Source organism: Pantherophis guttatus, chromosome 6 (genome assembly GCF_059756535.1).
Source record: "Pantherophis guttatus breed Tessera chromosome 6, ASM5975653v1, whole genome shotgun sequence".
In the NCBI taxonomy this organism is placed as follows: Eukaryota; Metazoa; Chordata; class Lepidosauria; order Squamata; family Colubridae; genus Pantherophis; species Pantherophis guttatus.
The window spans coordinates 60,769,748-60,790,003 of record NC_142068.1 but is presented as its reverse complement, the minus strand read 5'-3'; the positions used below and the strand labels follow the sequence as shown (position 1 = coordinate 60,790,003).

General features: G+C 39.3%; 1 long non-coding RNA gene and 1 pseudogene across 2 annotated transcripts in view; both read left to right on the top strand.

Moving 5' to 3' along the window:
* Positions 1–20,256, top strand: part of LOC117676715 (uncharacterized) — a 189,457-nt gene that overhangs the window by 66,241 nt on the left and 102,960 nt on the right. The window lies entirely within an intron of this gene.
* Positions 13,089–14,609, top strand: LOC148113130 (uncharacterized; annotated as a pseudogene). The gene has a single exon (XR_015728464.1). The product of XR_015728464.1 is annotated as an uncharacterized LOC148113130 (transcript).

Below are 20,256 nucleotides of genomic sequence, written 5' to 3'. Positions count from 1 at the left end.
TCCCTCATCTCCTTATCTTGCTATATTATGAAAAAATGGAGTTCCCAGGAGCCATTACTTACGCATTGTGGTCCTTACTCATTGATATGACTGGAAAAAGTCTTTAGAGCCAGCCCTAGCTATTGTTTTTCTATTTCTTACTGTACAGTATATACATTTTTAAAAGTTAAATTCTTCAGTTCCCACTTTATCTTTACAACAGTAGAGTGGGTGAAAATGGAGTGCTTGGGAGGGGTTGTCACCTAGTCAGCTTTCTTGGTGGTTTGTAGAGTAATGTTCTTATAGTGCATCTCAATCTCTCTTTTTTTGTTGTTGTTTATAAGGTCAAGCTTTAGTAACAGGTATATCATCCCCAAACGGTTTCCTTAATGGGGCACAATAGAGGATCACCTAGTGTCTGACTTTCCATCTCTGTTCTGCTGTTATATACATAAAAGTTAAAACTTCAATAACCAAAAGTTTCTCTTTGGGATTATCCATGCTAATTACCCGCAGTACTGTTTCCGTTAAATAAAACTACATTAGATAATATAAAATTATTGCCTTTTTCATGTTTTTCCTTTCCTTTTTTGTCAACCTTTTGTCCTGTTTTGCCAGTTAATTGTTGTTAATGGTTTCTGATGTTTAATAAACATCAAACTGCATTCTTTGCTAGGTGAGCTAATTGGCCTGGATGGCTGCTGTGATTTGGACAGAGAGATTGACTATGAAACTTTTTAAAAGCTCATTAAGTTTGCAAACGCAAGAGTGGGGCAAAACTTGCTCAAATTCTATCTGGATAAACCTACAGTGGACAATTGTGATACTTCAAAATTTTGAGGATATCTCTAGTACATAGATTAAAATTTAATTATTAAAAGTATATGGTATCTTTATATTTTTGCTCAACCCTATATACACTGCTCAAAAAAATAAAGGGAACACAAGCAGAAGACATCCGAGATCTGAATGAATGAAATAGCCTTATTAAATACTTTGTTCGTTACATACAGTAGTTTTGTGTTCCTTTTAGTTGTTTGAGCAGTGTATAAACTACTGTATATAAAGAACAAAGTATTTAATAAGGCTATTTCATTCATTCAGATCTCGGATGTCTTCTGTTTGTGTTCCCTTTATTTTTTTTGAGTAGTATATATAGTGGTAATACCCTAACCCTAACCCTTAAGTTTTATTGTTTGGGAGAAATCACATAAATTCAAATCTAATTTTAAAAGGTCATAATACTACAAAGTTTAAGAAACCTTTTGCTAGAACTTGGCTAAAATAGAGAACTAGATTGTCCATTGGGATTTCACCTAATTGCTCTTATGAGCTCCATTCAAATTTTATAAGTCCCAAATTCCAATTTTGAAGTTTTGCAGTTCCTCCTTCCTTCATTATCATGCATACAAAAACATTCTTGGTCAGGTATTGTCCATGCATGTGGAACTGAGTCTTGAGTCTTCGGAGAGGGGCGGCATATAAATTGAATTAATTAAATTAATTAAAATTAAACACATTTTTTTTCAGGAGAAACTGTTCAATGGCATATATTTTAGCTTCTATGTGAGCAAGAAGTCTGAAAGCAGAGATTTGGATCTTATGCTTAGGCCAATTTGGTGTCCTTTGTATAGAGTTATAGGAAAAGTACCCAGCACCCAACAAAATATATTGGGCATAAACATAAAATAAGGAAGGACCCTTGTCATGTTCCTTGATATCAGATGGAATAGCCTCAATTCCTAAAGATCGTAACACTTCTGCAATTGTGCCCTCTCTAACAATGGATGGATAGATGGATGAATTTTCTTTAATTTATAGTGCCATCAGAAGCTTCATTAAAAAAAAAAAACTATTGGACCAACAGTGTTGCTCCTGAAGATATAAAATTGTACTGCTAGCAATCCAAGTGTTCATATATCACAATCAATCACAGCCATGTTCACTTTCTCCTATTAACCCTAGGAATCTGTTGTGTTTTCAAATGCCCAAAGGAATAATAGCAACCTACAAAGAATTACAATACTGGTCACAAGTAAATTTGAGAGTGTACTCTAATAGCCTTGGAATTCATTACTATTCCACAGCATCTATTCTTCCTTCAAAAAGCCATAGGAATCAGCTGTTCTTTCAGATGTCCAAAGGAAACTGTTGAATTACTGAGCAAAGTACCACAAAAGATTGCAGGAGCCCTAATATTGCTTATAGGTTAATGCAATCTTACCAGCAATCCTCCCTAATAATCTTCCCTCATTGAATGAAACCATGGGAATAAATTGCACTTCCAAGGGATAATAGAAATGAATGAGAGTGAGAACAACTGCTCTAGAAAAAAATTGCACAATTGTGTAGAAAAGGCACAATATTTCTCATAGATATGTGCAGGCATATTTACCTATTTTAGGTGCATAGATATAATGAATAATATATGGATATGATTTATCTGTCCTTGCAAATACTCTTTCAGATGCATTGCTAGAATAATAAAGCCCCACAAAAGGAGACAGAAAAAACAAACATTTGGGGGGGGGGGGCAATGTCTATTCAGTCAGGAAACTGATATCAGTATCCTTTTGTCAAGAAGCTACAGAAAAGAGCTGATTTTTCTGATAGGTATATCAGAAGTTTGAACATCATTACTCCTTCACAACAAAGGCCATTCCTTCCAAATAGCCATAAAATCAATTACTATATGAATGTCTACAAGAAACAGAAGATTTTAATATTACAATAGCAATGCACTTATCATCCTAAGAATCCTGTCATGCTCAACCATAGCCAGGTAGTTCCCCTCCCCCGCTCCCCGCCCAGTAATAATACATACTAACTTCTCTTCCAAATGACTGAGGATATGCATTGGATAGAAGCCTCACAATTATTGGGTGGAAAGCTGTTATTGATCATGGGAACAAGAGATGTATTTCTGCTATTCTAAACATATTGATAGCTTTGTCTCTTTACAGCACTTACTATTGTGAGTGAGACAATCCACTGTGTTTTGAAATCAGTGTAGCAGTATATTGGATTGAGAACAGTAGACCAAAAGAAATGGAACGAAAGATATTAAAATTCTGTACCCCGCGCAAAAATTCATATCTTGTTCTTTCAAGAATTTTTTAGGAATATCTATTGGCTGAAATTTCTTTGGCTTAAATTGGAGTAAATATCTTTGCTTTTTTTTTTTTAATGGATTGATCAGTTGATTGTGCGCCATCCAGTCAGTGTTGAATCTTAGTGACCACATAGGTAGAGTTTCTCCATGATGATATGTTCCTAACCATTTGTTTCAAATGGTATAGGGTTTCCTGCCTAAGCAGGGACTAGAAGACCTCCAAGGTCCCTTCCAAATCTGTTATTCTATTCTATTCTATTCTATTCTATTCTATTCTATTCTATTCTATTCTATTCTATTCTATTCTATTCTATTCTATTCTATTCTAACCTGGTCCTTCTGGCCTTGCAATGGTGCATTTTCTGGCATTATAAGCGTGTCTATCCACCTTGCTCATCTTTTTCTTTCTAGTTTCTTGGAATACATATGTCTAATGCTTCTGAAGTGAATATCTTAATTAATCACTGACAGACATAAAGCTTCAAATATCATAGTACAGTTCAATGCTTTGGCATTTTCGTATTCTGTGATAAGATGGTCCATTTCTTCCCATTGACATTAGGAAGATGTCAGGATATTTAGGAATGCTGCACAGGTGATAATGGAATAATATACCATAACAGTATAGCATCCTTGACATGCCAGACACACAATCCTGTAGATGTCTGAGGTGAGGAAAGCTTAAAGTATAAAAAATTAAAATAATGTCTTTAGATCATGAAACACTTGGGGAAGACTCCAAGTACTGAATTATACATATGAAGACTTTCCCGCTTGATGTTCTTGGAAAAGATGAAGGTAAGGCTGGGAGAAACTGACAAGATGAGTAAAGGTATTACTTTGCTCTCTCTTTGAATACGGTTTACACTTTATGTAAGTGCCACAGGAAATGATCTAACAATACTCAAAACTAGTACACAAATATCTAGCAATATCTAAAGTCTCCTAAGGGCTCCTGTGGCCATACCACCAATTTCAGTATCCATTTAATACACCAATTCAGTATGGACTTTCAGATAATTATCCAGTTAACTGAAATAAAAATTTTAAATTCACCTTCATTCATGAAAATTTTTCAAAACCAAGCTTTAGATCTATACTTTCCTGGCATTATTGTTGATTTCCACTACATCAATTAGGTTTTCTCTGTTGGTAAGGAGTCTCTTGAGAATAAGTCCTCATCATTTTGTGTCTCTGCTCTCTGAAGGATAAAGTTAATAATATTTCCTGGAAGCAATCATGCCTGGCAGATTTTGTTTCTCAAGAGATTTTAGAATAATTAAAGACTACAATGCTTCAGGAGGCCTGATTTTATTTCCTTCTTCCACAATAAAATTTCAGTTAAAATCACTACACTCAACCTACTTTAAGTAGTTGCTACTTGGGGTCAGTTTATTAGTGGGGGCAATGTCAATTGTATATTAATCTTTAATCTAACTTCTGAATCAAAGTATATATTTGAATCCAGAATTTTCTAGCTTTCTTCATGTCCACCAAACATGATAAAGTGTTTTTTCTTATTGGTCTCATTTCACTTGCATCACCTTGAGTTTCTCTTCTGCATTTCTGCTAGCCTACAAGAGGCTTCTACAGAAGTAATGGACATGTGTCACAAGTAACAGTGATAGAAGAATGAGGACTGGGATGTGATGATATCAATGCAAAAATCCTGCCCTTATATACTTGCATCCTAATGTCAAATGCAAGTACATAAGTCACTTATATAGACATGAGGTGTCCATATAAAAGTAATTTTAAATAGTCAGTTATCAGGACAGAAAATGGTTTTTGGATTCTTGAGGTGTACAGTTACTCTTTTAGCACAATTCTGAGAAGTTCTCATTCCAGTACATTCCTGCCACCACTCAGAACCTAGACAATTATTATGGCATCATAGAAGGTGAGTGTATTGTTGCCAAATATTTATGAATTATGTTGCTGAATATTTATGAAGGACCCTTGAGGCATTCATATACCATGTTGGGAATTTTGCTAGGTCATGTGATCTTTGGTTCTCATTTTAATCTAGTCTGATGGCCATTCCAACAATTGCTGTCTCCATTCCAAAAGAGCAACTTCTTTTAAGAATATTAACATTGGTATTTAGTTGGTAATTATCTTGGTACTAATTAATGTACTTCAGACATGTTGGGCTACACATTGGAGGCCTTGCCATTTCCTGTCTGACTTGGATTCCATTTCAGTATCTTCCTATGAACAACCACTGCTATTGAATGGTTGCTATGTCAGTAGTCAATTTGCCTGGTGTGGCAAGTTTACTTCTTGTTGTGTGTTTCTACCATTTCCTTTCTGGATGCTATTCCCCCTCTCAGTAACTTATGAGAAGTTTAGCAATGGTGGGAGAAACTAAGGAGGACATTTTTCCCCGTTGTTTCTTGCAAAGGAACAAAAGAAGGATCAGCACTTGTCTAAGAAACTGGGAAACAGAACAGAAAGAAATCAGGGGAAATCAGGGGAGCAGCCTAAAGGCTATAAAGCATCATTTCTCTTGGTAAGCCTATTTCACTCTAAGGCAGTGTAACTCAATTGATGATAACTGATGTAAATGCAAGGAATGGTTATAACGTTATCTTTTCAACACTATTGTAACTGCAACCAGTTACTAAATAAGGTAGTTGCTAAATGAGGTCTACCTGTATAAGTATAGTAGTTCAAAACCAATGGTAAAGACGTAAACCACAGTGAAATTAATACCAGTATTACAGATCACACTATGTGCTGTCAATCATTTACTTATGTGATTAAATTGTTGTCGTCCCCCCCATATGAAATAATACAAAAGCAATTCAGCTTTTGGCACTTGAAAAATTGGGTTCAACAGCTTGTGGGAAACCCTTCTTATATTATTTTTAAAAAACACCTCTGTGCCGGTGTAAAATTGTCACACAGAACATGTTCCAAGTAACAGTTTTGCCACTTGAGAAAGAGCCACCTCCCACAGGTGTGCAAACCCATATACACAGTGATATATCTCATTCTTCACAACAATAAGTAAAAAAAAATATTCACAAGGAAATGAATGTTAAGAAGACTACTGAATCCCTTCAATCAGGATGCTATTATAGTAAAATAAACTGCTGCAAGTTTAAAAGCCAAAACTGAACCTCATATGCTATACAGAATATGGGAACTGCAAGATAGGTGTATAGTTTTAAACTGGCTCAGGAATGAAAAGAAATAGTAGAATGGAAATTTGCAGTTGGCCATCTTAGATAAAGGTTCCCCCACACATCTGTACTAGTCTAGGGGCGGTGCTCATCTCCGTTTCTAAGCCGAAGAGCCAGCGCTGTCCGAAGACGTCTCTGTGGTTATGTGGCATGACTAAACGCTGAAGGTGCATGGAGCATTGTTATCTTTCCACCAAAGTATTCCCTATTTTTCTACTTGCATTTTTTACATGCTTTTGAACTGTTAGGTTGCCAGAAGCTGGGACAAGTAACGGGAGCTCACTCCGTTATGCGGCGCTAGGGATTCAAACTGCTGAACTGCCAACCTTCTGATCGACAAGCTCAGCGTCTCAGCCACTGAGTCACGGCATCCCTAAAGACTATGTTGATTGTCCATCCTTGGTTCTGGGGGGGGGGAGAAATTGTCCCCCTCAGAACAGGCTCGCAATTTGGGTGTCCTCTTAGACTCACAGCTAAGATTAGAGCAACATCTGACAGTTGTGGCTAGGGTGACCTTTGCACAAGTTCGCCTGGTGCACCAATTGCGACCCTTGGATCGGGAGGCTCTCCTCGCAGTCACTCATGCCCTTGTCACCTCACAGTTATATTATTGCAATGCAGTCTACATGGGGCTACTCTTGAAAAGTGTTCGGAGACTACAGTTGGTCCAGAATGCAGCCGCGCAAGCTATCGTGGGTTCACCTAGATACAGTCACATTACACCAATTCTCCGCGAGCTGCACTGGTTCCCTATTGGTCTCCGGTCACAATTCAAGGTGTTGGTTATTACCTTTAAAGCCCTACATGACTCAGGGCCAGGTTATCTTCAAGACCGCCTTCTACCACATAGCTCCCAGCGACCGAGGAGTTGGTCTCTTCCGGGTCCCGTCAGCTAAACAATGCACAGATTGAAGATAAGCAGCAAGAAAAAATCACAAAGTACCAGGACTTGCAAATTGAAGTTGAGCGACTGTGGAAAAAGAAATCATGTGTTGTCCCGATTGTAATTGGAGCCCTTGGAGCAATACCCAAAGGGCTACCCCGCTATTTAGAAATTCTAAATTTGCCGGACTTAACATTTTGACTCTACAAAAAAACCACCTTACTCGGAACAGCTTACATCCTCCGACAATACCTTAACAGTTCCTAGGTCCTTGGTTAGGACTCGAGCTGCTGAGCTATTAACCAGCCTCAAAGGCTGTGAATCTCACTAAAGATTAAATAATAATAATAATAATAATAATAATAATAATAATAATAATAATAATACTTGGCCATCTTAGGGCCATTCAATTAACTGTATGATAAGGAATAAACAGCTTTCTGTTAAGTAAAATAAGTTGATTGAATAGCAGATAAATATTTAGACTAGTCATGATCAATATATTTTCTGTCTTTTTTAAACAGATGATATATTACAATAACAAACTACCCAGGTTATATCCATTTGTGTACAACAGGAATGTTTCATTTGTAACAAAACCCATGTAGAAAAGCTTGGTAGAGACAAAAGTATTGATCTAAGAAAGATTGCTGCATTTATAATATTGGAAGATAATGAAATCTTATTTGCTGGCCTCGGAGCTTCAGCGCTACTACTGATCACTGTACTGGCTCATTCTGAGATTACACTTTTAGTAGCATGTCTATTTCTCAACTAGTTATTGCCAATTACTATGATTTTTATACTGTTTCTCTATATCCACAATGCAGATAGTCCTTGACTTAAAACCACAACTAATTAAGTCCAAAATTTCTGTTGCTAAGTGAGACAGTTGCTGATGAATGAATTTTCTTGCCACAGTTGTTAAGTGAATCACTGCAGTCATTAAGTTAGCAACACAATTCTTAAGTGAATCTGGCTTCCCTATTGGCTTTGCTTATCAGAAGGTGATCACATGACCCTAGAACAATGCAACCATCATAAATATGAGTCAATTGCCAAGCATCTGAATTTTGATCATGTGACCATGAGGATACTGCAATCATCGTGTGAAAAACAGTCATAAGTCACTTTTTTCAGTGCTGTTATAACTTTGAACGGTCACTAAATGAACTATTGTAAATCAAGGATTACCTGTATTCCTACTGCCATGGGCTCTTTTACAGGGAGTCAAAGAATCCCTTTAAATATTGATCAGAAATTCAATTTTGCCATAAATGGTGGGTTTAGCACTCTTTTACATGTTCATGACAAAAATAAGTGGACTCCATGTAGAGTGATTGCCAAGTTGGTGCCCTATTACCTTGTTTGCAATATGAAACCTCTGATGGAACATTTGGAATTTCTGATGCCAGTAAAAAAGAAAAATTAAATTTGAAAATGATTTTTTTAAGGATAGATGCAGTAGAACCTGTAATGTTGTGCTTTATGACAAACATGGCAAGTGTGAATGAAACAAACAAAATGTTAAAAAGTTATGGTATTTATGTAGTTACTTACCAAGCACATCTAATTTATATTAAAATAACCAAAATGTCTTTACAATCCCCAAGGCCTATTACAACTGTTGAGCACCCCTAATTGGAAATTGGAAGCTGAAAAAATTGACACACCCTAAAAAGATGGTTTGAATTACTTCAAGAGCATTGCATCCTGCTGACTCATGATTGTGACCAAGAATATTTTCCTCAAATACTATTTACTTGTTTGACAACCTCGTTTGTATGAGGAAAAAGTTAAAAAGTGTATATTTTAACCATAAGAACTAAACATTCTTGCCCTGGGCGCTAATGAGTTGAACTGTTAAGAATCACATCTGCTTCCAACTGGTGATGTCACCATTTAAACTTTGTAATACCACCTTGCTAAGTTTTCTTGGTTATACTAGACTAATAATTAGAATATGATGGAAAGTAGATAAATGGCTTCTGGAAAGGTTGGGAGGTGTGTATGTGTGTGTATATGTGTGTGTAAGGGTATTTATTGTAACCGTATTCAACTTTGCTTGCAAATTTGTGTGCTTTTGTTACTTTTATTTCTGGTATAAAAATGCAGAAGACAAATGGGAGTGGCTAAGGGTAGGCTGATCTGAAATAATAAGTCTCCCTATTTTCGTTATAAGCATAGAGTTCCTCAGAAATAATATCAATATTTTTATTTTAGTAACTACGCCTGTGAAGAGTATACTTAAAGGTATATTTAATTGCTTAGGCTTTAACAGTCATAACATTTTATTATTGGCATCTTAACTTAGTAGTCTGCTTTTTATATATTATATTATATATTATCTGCTCTTTCATCCTTGTTCAGTCATGAATTTTAAGATAATATATAAATAAAACAGCAACTGAACCATTTTTGTGGTGAAATATGTTGTCAATCTGTCTTCCTTGAGTGCTGTTTTTGACTGGCAACAACTGAAATAGTTACTGTGTGTGATGTCTGAGATTTTGTTGTTATGAGCACATAATCCTGAGGCTTCCTTTCACTGAAGCTTATTTCTATTGATAGCCTTTTCTCCCACACTTGTTGCCTTGTCAGATTCACTTCAGTAAGCAAACACATCTGTGCACTCTTCATTGTCTTGCCCTTGGGCAAAATGGTCATGCAAAGAATCACTGAGATTGATCTCAAGTCGTATGTGATGATAGCTTGCTTAAGATGACTGCTTGTTATTTCACTGATTCACCCCCAGCCTTGAACTCTTATGTGGAATCAAACCTCTGGTTGCTGTCAAAGGATCTTTGGGAGAAATCTTTTGTTGCAGAATAGCAGGGGAGATATTAAAGTGCAGTTTAATGGACAGCTTATTCAAACATACGTGAGCACACAAAACTCAGGAGAAGGATAACATTAATTCAGTTGTCTTGAAAGTTGAGGATCTGTGGTTGTACAGGTCATAAAATATACTCACACGTGCAAATCTGTTTTTTGTTTGTTTGATAGATATAATTGACATTTATTTTTAAAAATAATATTTTTTTGAAAAAAAATGGGTCCATTTTATTGTTCTTGAATTGAACTGGATCTGAAGTAGAATTTGTGCAGGAGAGCTATTTCTTCAGTGAATTTCTTAACGCTATCCTTCAAAATGTATGTATGGCAATAAATTCCAATATATTGGGGATGTATACCCATATTGAGTTTGTGAGTGCTTTCTTATGCAGCCAAGGTTGTTTGTATAAGTGTCTTTCAAAAGGCAGAACACTTTAAAATACAGTTAGCCCTTGACTTAGGACCACAATGGAGCCTGCCTATTAAGGTCACAAGTCATGATTCTCATTAAGCAAGGTGTCCACATGATCATCTTTCTTTTAATAATTCCCATCCCTGCTTCCCTTGATGTGGTTGTTAAGCAGACCATGGGATGCCTTAGGTGTGGGGGAGGCCCTGAAAGACCTCACAGAGGCTCACACTGCGGTACCTCCCCAACTCACAAGTAGCCTGCCCCAGGCCTGCCATCCTCTGAAGCATTCCCTTCTCACTCTTTGCGGTCTCCACAGGCCTTCAGCTTCTTTTCCTCCTCACTGGATCCCCACAGGCCTTGTGCCTGCATCCCACCTGACATAGTCCTGTAACTTCCTCCTCACTGATTGGTCATTTATCATTTACTGTAGATCTTCTTCTAGAAACGGACTTTGTGTTGCGTCAGCTTCTACACATAGAATTCTGCATGGCACTGTCCCAGAAGCAGGCGCCAATTTGGGATGATAGCAATGACCCAGTTAGGCAGGATGGAGAATATTGTGGGGCACCGCAGTATCCGTGCGATCAGTCGTAAGGGTGGATAGCTTCCAAGCACCTGAATTTTGTTCACTTAACCATGGGAGCGCTGCAGCAACCATAATTTTGAAAAGGGATTGTAAAAAGCTTTTTGGTGGTGCATTGAACTTTGAACAATTACTAAGTGACAGTTTGTAAAACAAGGACTACCTGTACATATTCAGAAAGGTATAAATTAAGACACCTAACAGCATTTGGTGCTTTTGGCAAGTGCTGTAGGGTTTTTGTTACTGGAAGATCTTTAGATTCCTCATCTTTAAAAACAAAAGACAAAACTGGTCTAGCACTCCAAGTGTAACTGGGTAAATCAATCAATTGTAGGAAATTACAACAAAGTTACACTGGGCCACATAATATCAGTTGGAATGTTGCTCTCACTGCCAAGTAATCTTTAAAGGTTCCTATGAAGTAGAAAAGGGCCCTCCAGAGACAATTTTGCACTAGACATTGGAAGTAAACCTGGTTTTTCTTGAAAATAAACAGAAAATACGTTCCAGACTAATAGAATCATGACAATTTGCAAGTAGTAGCAGCTGGTTATGTTTGAAGTATTTTGCATGTACATTTAGAATATTTCAGTTGCAATTTTTATCAATACCTTTATGGATTACCACAGTCTTACCCAACCTGTTCAGGAGAAAAGATAAACTAAAGGATTCCCTGTCCAGTTGTGTCCTACTCTAGGGGTCGGTGCTCATCTTTGTTTCTTAGTCAAGGCAGCCAACATTGTCTGAAGACCCTTCTGTGTTCATGTGGCCAGCATGACTATATGCCAAAGCGCAAGAAAGTGTTACCTTCCCACCAAAGTGGTACCTGTTTATCTACTCACATTTGCATGCTTTCAAACAGCTGGGTCGGCAGGAGTTCAGGAGAAAACAAATCTAAATATTAATAGGTGGAAAATGAGAAATGGGAGCAAGGATCCCTATGGCACTTTAAGTATTAATAAATTTGTTACAGCAGAAGCACTTATATATTAGATGCAGTAGGTTACAGTTCATCAAACTTAAACCATAGTAAATGTGCTGGTTGAGGTGGCACAAATGAATCAGTTTTTGAGGTGCTCACAGTGAACAGAAGGGAAGCATAATCATTAGGATGAATGAAATGAATAAACTGAAAGACAGAATTAAAACAAAAACAAGACTATGTTGCTAGAATGCAGACCAAATTCAATCTACTAGTCTTTTCATCCAACCCATGTAGATCCCGCACTGATGTCCTCTAGCTTTCTCAAATATTCTGCTGTTCTCTTTCTTTCTAAAGTCAGATTTACTTGTATCTTGTTTTTTCCGCAAGGTAAATGAAGACTTGATAAGACCCAATCCACACAAACCATGAACCATGTTGCCTTACTAGCCCCTTGCCCAAAATTTTCTCAAACTTTTTCAACTAGCACCTCTCCTATGTATGTATGAAATCCATGCATGTGTGCCTACACAAATTGTTGGCATATGCCAACAGTAATATAGGGTGTTCCTCATTTTTAGCATGTAATCCCCAATTTTCTCACTGGGAATTAAAGGAATTAATGCAGTACTTGGACAATAAGAGAAAGAGAGAAAGATGTTACTTTCCAGCAATAATCTATTTGATAAAGAAGAAAGGAACTAAACAATAGTTCCAGCTGAATTCAAATGAGAAAAGGAAAAGGGCAAATGAAGGTGGCCAGGAAGCCTCCATCCCACCCTATGTGCAAATAAAACAAACCAACAAATTGTAAGTCATCTTAGAGACCCTTGGCAAATTGGGTGGCTATATTTTAAATGCATTGTTAACTAAAATTTTAAGGGGTTCAGGGATGACCAGAGTGGGAGTGGGGGAGAACCCACAAGGGTCATGGCCAGGTCTGGCAGAGGGCAGCGGCATTAGGGATGCAGGGTTGGACACCAGGGAGGGGACTAGAGCTTGACCTTACGAGGGCCGTATGATCTGTACTGTGGGTGGGAGGGGCAGATATGGTGGAAGCAGGGGGCCATATCATGTTATGGAAGTGCGCTCTCGTGCGATTGCGCACTCTGGTTCCCAAGGCTTTACTCGTTCCCCAAGTAGCACAGACTCTCAGGGCCTGGACCTTCGGCTGATGTTGTGCAACGCCAGATCCGTGGTAAATAAGGCCCCCCTCATTTACGACCTTATTCAGGAGGGGGAGCAGATCTGGCGGGTATTACGGAGATCTGGTTGGGCCCAGAAGGGGGAGGTGCCCCTGACTGAAATGTGCCCACCGGGTTTCTGGGCGTTTCATCAGCCGAGGGTCCAGGGTAGGGGCGGGGTGGCAGTTATTATTAAAGAAAGTCTATGTCCGAGGGAGACCACTGTACCTCAGATAGCCGGATGTGAGTCCCTCCTTGTGAAGTGGGGTCATGGGGTGTAGATGGGCCTGCTGATTATGTACTTGGCTCCCTGCTGCGTGGCAACGGCCCTGTCCGAACTGCCTGACGTGATAGCCGGGGTGGCGGTTGATACCCCCAGGCTTATGGTTATGGGGGATTTCAACCTGCCATCTGTCAGTGAAACGTCTATGGCAGCTCGGGAGTTCTTGGCTTCCATGACGGCCTTGGACCTGACCCAAGTAGTTCAAGGCCCTACTCACATGGGGGGACACACTCTGGACTTGATTTTTGTCTCTGGTCAGTGGCAGAGTGATCTGGAAAGAGGAGATTTAGTCATCAAACCCTTGTCATGGTCTGATCACTCCCTCCTGTGCATGGACTTTCGAACCACTACACCTCGCCGGAGGGAGATGGAACCGACCAGGTGGTTCCATCCCAGGCACCTGATGGACCCGGATAGGTTCCTGACGGAGCTTGGGCCATTCCCTGAGACTCTGGCTCACGGCACGACTGAAGAGCCGGTGGCCGCCTGGGATAGGGCGGCCATCGGAGCTTTGGATCGTGTCGTGCCTTTGCGGCCTCTGACCTGGTGCCGATCTCAATTGGCTCCCTGGTTCTCCGAGGAGCTGAGAGAGATGAAGCACCAAAAAAGACGCATGGAGAGTGATTGGAGGGCCGGTCGCTCCGAATCTGACCGAACACTGGTGAGGTCCCATATTAAGATCTACCTAGTGGCAATAAAAGCGGCAAAATGCAACTATTTTTCCGCTCTTATCGGGTCTGCAGAGAACCGCCCAGAAGCCCTGTTTAGGGTGACCCACTCCCTCCTTCATCTGAGAGCAAGGGAAGACCTCTTGCAGGGCGGCACTGAGGATTTTGTGCAATTCCTGCATGACAAAGTCACTCAGATTTGGGAAGGTCTGGACTCTGATTGGGTAGATCCGGATGGAGTGATGGAGGGGAATCTTGAGAATGTTATCTGGGAGAGGTTTGACCCTGTGACTCCCGAGGATGTGGACAGGATTCTGGGGAGGCTTAGCACTGCCACGTTTGTTGGATCCGTGTCCCTCCTGGTTGGTGCTGGCCTCCCGGGAGGTTACACGAGACTGGCTCCAGGGGATTATTAACGCTTCTTTGAGTGAGGGTTACTTCCCCCCCTCTTTGAAAGAGGCGGTAGTGAGGCTTCTCCTCAAGAAGCCTTCCCTGGACCTGGCTACATTAGCGAATTATCGCCCAGTCTCCAACCTTTGCTTCGTGGTGAAGGTTGTTGAGAGTGTGGTAGTGCGACAACTGCCCCAGTACCTGGATGAAGCCAATTATCTAGACCCGTTCCAGTCGGGCTTCAGGCCAGGGCACAGCACGAAAACGGCATTGGTTGCATTGGTTGATGATCTCTGGAGGGCTCGGGACAGGGGTTGTTCCTCTGTCCTGGTCCTATTAGATCTCTCAGTGGCTTTTGATACCATCACCCATGGTATCATGCTGCAATGATTGGAGGGGTTAGGGGTGGGGGGCACCGTGTTGCGGTGGTTCTCCTCCTTCCTCTCTGACCGCATGCAGTTTGTGTTGGCAGGGGGGCAGAGGTCGACCTCGAGGCGCCTTGTGTGTGGGGTGCCGCAAGGGTCTGTCCTCTCGCCTCTTCTGTTCAACATTTATGTGAAGCCGCTGGACGAGATCATCCGTGGTTTCGGAGTGAGATTCCATTGGTACGCTGACGGCACTCAGCTGTACATCTCCACTCCGAACCACCCCAATGATGCCCTTGATGTGATGTCCCGGTGCCTGGAGGCCGTGCGGATCTGGATGGGGAGAACAGGCTCAAACTCAACCCCTCCAAGACTGAGTGGCTGTGGCTTCTGGCATCCCGGTATAGTCAGCTGCAACCACGTGGGTGGTTATGGGTGCGACTCGGCGCGCCCATGTAACACCCCTCCTGTGTGAGCTGCACTGGCTCCCGTTGGTCTTCCAAGTGTGATTCAAGGTGTTGGTCACCACCTTTAAAGCGCTCCATGGCTTAGGACCGGGATACATACAAGACCGCCTTCTGCCATCAACAACCTCCCACCGGCCAATACGCTCCCATAGAGAGGGGCTCCTCAGGGTGCCGTCGGCCAAACAATGCTGACTGGCGACACCCAGATGGAGAGCCTTCTCTGTGGGGGCACCAGCCCTTTGGAATGAGCTGCCCCTAGAGCTTCGTCTTAGCCCCGACCTGCGTACTTTTCGCCATGCCCTAAAGACCTTCCTATTTCAGCAAGCCGGACTGGCCTAATATGAATTTTAAGTGGGTGTATGTGTGTTTTAATTGAGGGCCAAATTGTATATATTTGTTTTAATTGGTTTTAAATTTTATAAATTCATGTGTTTTAATGTGGCTGTACACCGCCCTGAGACCCCTGGGAGAAGGGCGGTACAGAAATCCAATAAACTCTTAAACTCTTATATAAATCTAGTGTGTTAATTATATATAAACCTTTTCCTTCTGCTTTCCTCACATTTGCCTAAAAGAGATTAAAATGAATGAGGAAAAGCAAAAGTTCACTTATGTTAGTCTTTAATTTTTAAGAAACAGAAATTTATTGAAGGAAAACACTCAAGAGAGGTAGCAGAGCAAGATGGAGAAAAGAGGATGATTTTTGTACCAAAATAGCAGTCAAAGTGATGAATGGCAGTATAGAGGCAAAAAAATACAAATTCTGACTGACAGTAGGCAAGTAGATAAATATAGAAAAGAATAGATTGTATATTAGTTGATAAATACAATAAACAGTATTCCTTGTCAAAATTTAATATCTGGCTCCCCTTACCATTTGTAGGACAGGCATTCTCCCAAAATCAAATAACAAGAAGTTCTGGAAATGGAACATTTGATGATTGGGGTGTCTTATAAGCACTGTTGTTCCTCCTCTCTATCTCTTGGGATTGCTTAACAATCTACTAGAAGAGCACGTAGCCGCCTCTTGGAATAAAATATAATGATACCAAATTCAATAACTAATCATTTTGAAGTCTTTTTGGAATATCCAAAATATTTGTCTGAATTTAACACTTAAAAATAAAGCTGATCATGCCAGGAGTTCAATCTAAAAAGGAACACAACTGCCCAAGAAAACAAGTCTCTTTCTCTGTAATTTGACCACAGCATTTCTACAATATATACCGTATAAGCTACCATGCATGAATTGTAAAAACCCAAATACCATAAGATGGTAGCAAAGAGTTTTGTGACTTAAGGTCTCTTTTATTACTGCTGTCTAGTGATTGTTTCTAATTCTGTAACTCTGGCTATAGCTCGGAGAGATCATAGATGGCTATTGCTGTTTCTTAATATATTTTGTCTGTTTTCTTACATTTGTAATATGTCAACTGCCTTGAGACTTTCCATTAATAAGGAATCAAACATGCTCAGAGAATAAAGAAAGAAGAATGTAATTTATAACATCAATTCAGAGATGGGAGAGGTAACAGATTTTAGCTTTCATGAATCAGTGAATATTTTAAAGGAATTTACTTTACTTACTATACTGCATGATTTGTTATCACCTCAAGTCTGCAAATCTTTCTCATTTCCTTTCTAGTGTTTATTTTGCTTTATTGTACATGGTGAATGTTTGTGTTTTTAGCATCTGTTTAATCGTTCAACTTTTTTGTACTTTTTCTATGGATTAAGTAGAAACAATACATCTAGACTTTTAAAGATCTCCTCTTGTTTACTTATTTAGGCATCCCTATGTTTTCTATGCAGAGTGTGATTTTAGAAAATATATTGTATGTTAGTTATGCACCTTATATTTTTCTGAAGATGTTGTCCTCGATAGTAATAAAAATGAATTTCCGTAATTGCATCCACTTTTGTTGCCTATTATTATTCACCCGGACTCATTCCTTGCCCATTGACAGCACAATTTTCGTAGTAACCTATGTTCACATAATGCAAAACAAATAAATGTCCTAATACTAGTCATTCAAGACAGCGACAATGAACAAAGCTTCTGGGATCAAAACAGAGCAATAATCCCCTAAATTATGCAGTACTCAGAGCAAAGCAGTGCATACCCAACAATGAAATGTTGCCAAGAATTTTTAATAATTTCACTTTAGTTTGAAGGCCAGTGCAGGAACTATAAGAACGCTACTTAGAAAGAGAACAATTCAGAAAGAAGCCTCTAGAAGCCTCGCTTAAATAGGACAGGAACTTTCTCCTAACTTAGTCATTGCCTGCTTTCCTGTGATTAGAGCTGTCTTTCAGTGCTCCAGTACTTGGGTTATTTCTCCAAACTCTCTGTGACTCCTGGGTTCTTCTTGCAGGGGATTGTTTGATGGAACGGGGGGGGGGGGGCTCCATCCTGAGCCTGTTAATTAGCTTCTAGAGCTGCTAGTCAGATTGGAAACAGGCAGGGAAGGGTCACTCATGCTAAGGGGTGGATTGGAGATTTGTCTTTATTGAAACAAGACATGACATAAATATTGTCTTAGGATCATAAAACTATTTTTCCAATTCATTTTAAAGAAGAATGATGGAGAAAAAAATCTTTGGTATGTCACAGCCTAAAAATCTGAAGCAGAAGTGAACGATGATCTCATTTAAATCTAAATGGCTAGATGAGTCTCCAGCTCTATCGAAATCCCACTGTATGATGCATGTTGAACTTTGTAAAATATTCATATACAATGAGGAGCATGAAGCTGTTTGCATGTACTGCCAAAATGCCAGATTTCCTGAAAAAGTGTGGGAGGGTGTATGAAAGCTGGATTTCTTAAAGCACTTTTGTTGAATTGGCCTCATAAAGGCAGCGTACAAAGACTTAGAAACAAACATTGTTCTTTGTAAGGATTGCTTCGCAGGCCGCTTGAAAGTCCAGCTGGAAAGGAGAAAAAGCTGGAGAGGAGAGAAAGCAAATTAATCTTGGATGCAAGCATTCATCCCAGAAGAAATCAAGGTTTTTATTGACTGCGCATTGTTGGCTATTAAAATGAATAGTGTGAATGAATGAACACATGTGCACATACCAGAAAGCTGGAGAAGTAAGAATTAATGCTTTTCAGTTTTTCAAAATTATCAGCAGCATCCTACAAAATGATATCATGGATGAAATAGTATTGGCAGTGTTTTATACTTAGTTGTTGATTAAAGTACAGACATATCGGTCAACAAATGCTTCATTTTCCAATTTAAATTTAGACCCATATATTTTACAGATTATAAGGCATCTTTCGGTGAGCCACTACAGTTGTAAAACTGTGATACTATTGCAGTGTTCTCTGTAATTAAAGATTTTTTTAAAAAAAACCTGACATAATGAAAGTAAAAAATTTCCCATCATTATCAAGCAGAACTATTTCTTTTTTTAAAACTACAAAATTCAGCAAGTGTTTTTAAATCAATTGATATAATTATTTTCGGTGTTCTGAAAGTAAAAAATCCAAACTGAATTGGTCTCAAGTTACATGAACTTGATGATATCCACAAACTGGAATGAACAGTTTTAGTATGTAGAAAAATTAATGGATATCGAAAGAACTTTCCTAGCACCCAGTGCAGAGTGTAACTTCAGGTGATTAAGAACTCTAAAAAAAAATTGTGGAATTGTTTATGACTACATTACAGGTAGTCCTCGACTTACAACCATTCATTTAGTGACTGTTCGAAGTTACAATGGCACTGAAAAAAATGATTTATGCCATTTTTCACACTTATGATTGTTGCAGCGTCCCCATGGTCATGTGATCAAAATTCAGATACTTGGCCCTAGTTCATATTTATGACAGTTATAATGTCCTGGGGGTCACGTGATCACCTTTTGTGACCTTCCCATCCGCAAAGTAAATGGGGAAGCCAGATTCACTTAAAACAGTGTTAGTAACTTAACAACTGCAGAGATTCACTTAACAGCGGTGGCAAGAAAGGTCGTAAAATGGGGCAAAACTCACTTAAAAACTGTCTCACTTAGCAACGGAAATTTTGGGCTCAGTTTAGTCGTAAGTCGAAGATTACCTGTATTTAACCATGCAATGTACATTAAGAGTTTCATGTTAGAGAGGATTAATAGATCTAGCTAAAGTTTATTCTTTGTGAACAAATGCCAAAGATTACAGAGAAAAACAATAATATATCCTTTTTCTTTGCCATCTCTGATTCAGGTCTACAAAATACCCTGTATAACAGACTAGCAGACTTCAGCATATTCAGTGTAATTTATTGTAGCTTCATGTCAGTGGTGAAATCCTCCGCCGATCGCCACCGGTTCGCTGCCCGTGCATGCGTGATGTGCACAAGATGCACGCTGTGTGCGCACATGCACAGTCTGCACTGGACGCACGTTGCGTGCGCATGCACTTCCGACACCAAATGCGCGCTTTTGGATTTCCTGCTTTTTTAAAAAACTTTTTAAAGCATTTTTAACTACCGGTTCTCTGGAACTGGTAGTTAAAAATGCTTTTAAAAGTAAAAAAAAAAGTTCCAACAATCAGCTGAGTGATGCGTGATCATCAGAACTTTTTTTTTTACTACCGGTTTGGGCGAACCAGCCCAAACCAGTAGCATTTCACCCCTGCTTCATGTGCATTTATTAACACGTAGCAAATATATTTTGATGCAAAGTAAGGCAAATGTTTAAAAAGTCTGCATATTCTTTTCATTATATACACTTGGGTGTGCTTACCTCATGGAGCATACACTTGAACTCCGTATCAAAAAAAAGTCACCAAAGGAAACGTGTTACACAGACAGGCTACTGCAAATTAGAAAGAGTATTGAGCAAGAGCCTTATTTGGATTCATGTAGAAAATATGGTATACAAATATTTTGAATTCTAAAATACGTTACCTTCAAATACCATTTTTCATGACATTTTGCCTACTTCCCATTTCCAGAATTTTTCTTCATTCCGCTGGGTTTCTTTTGATGTGCCTAGATTC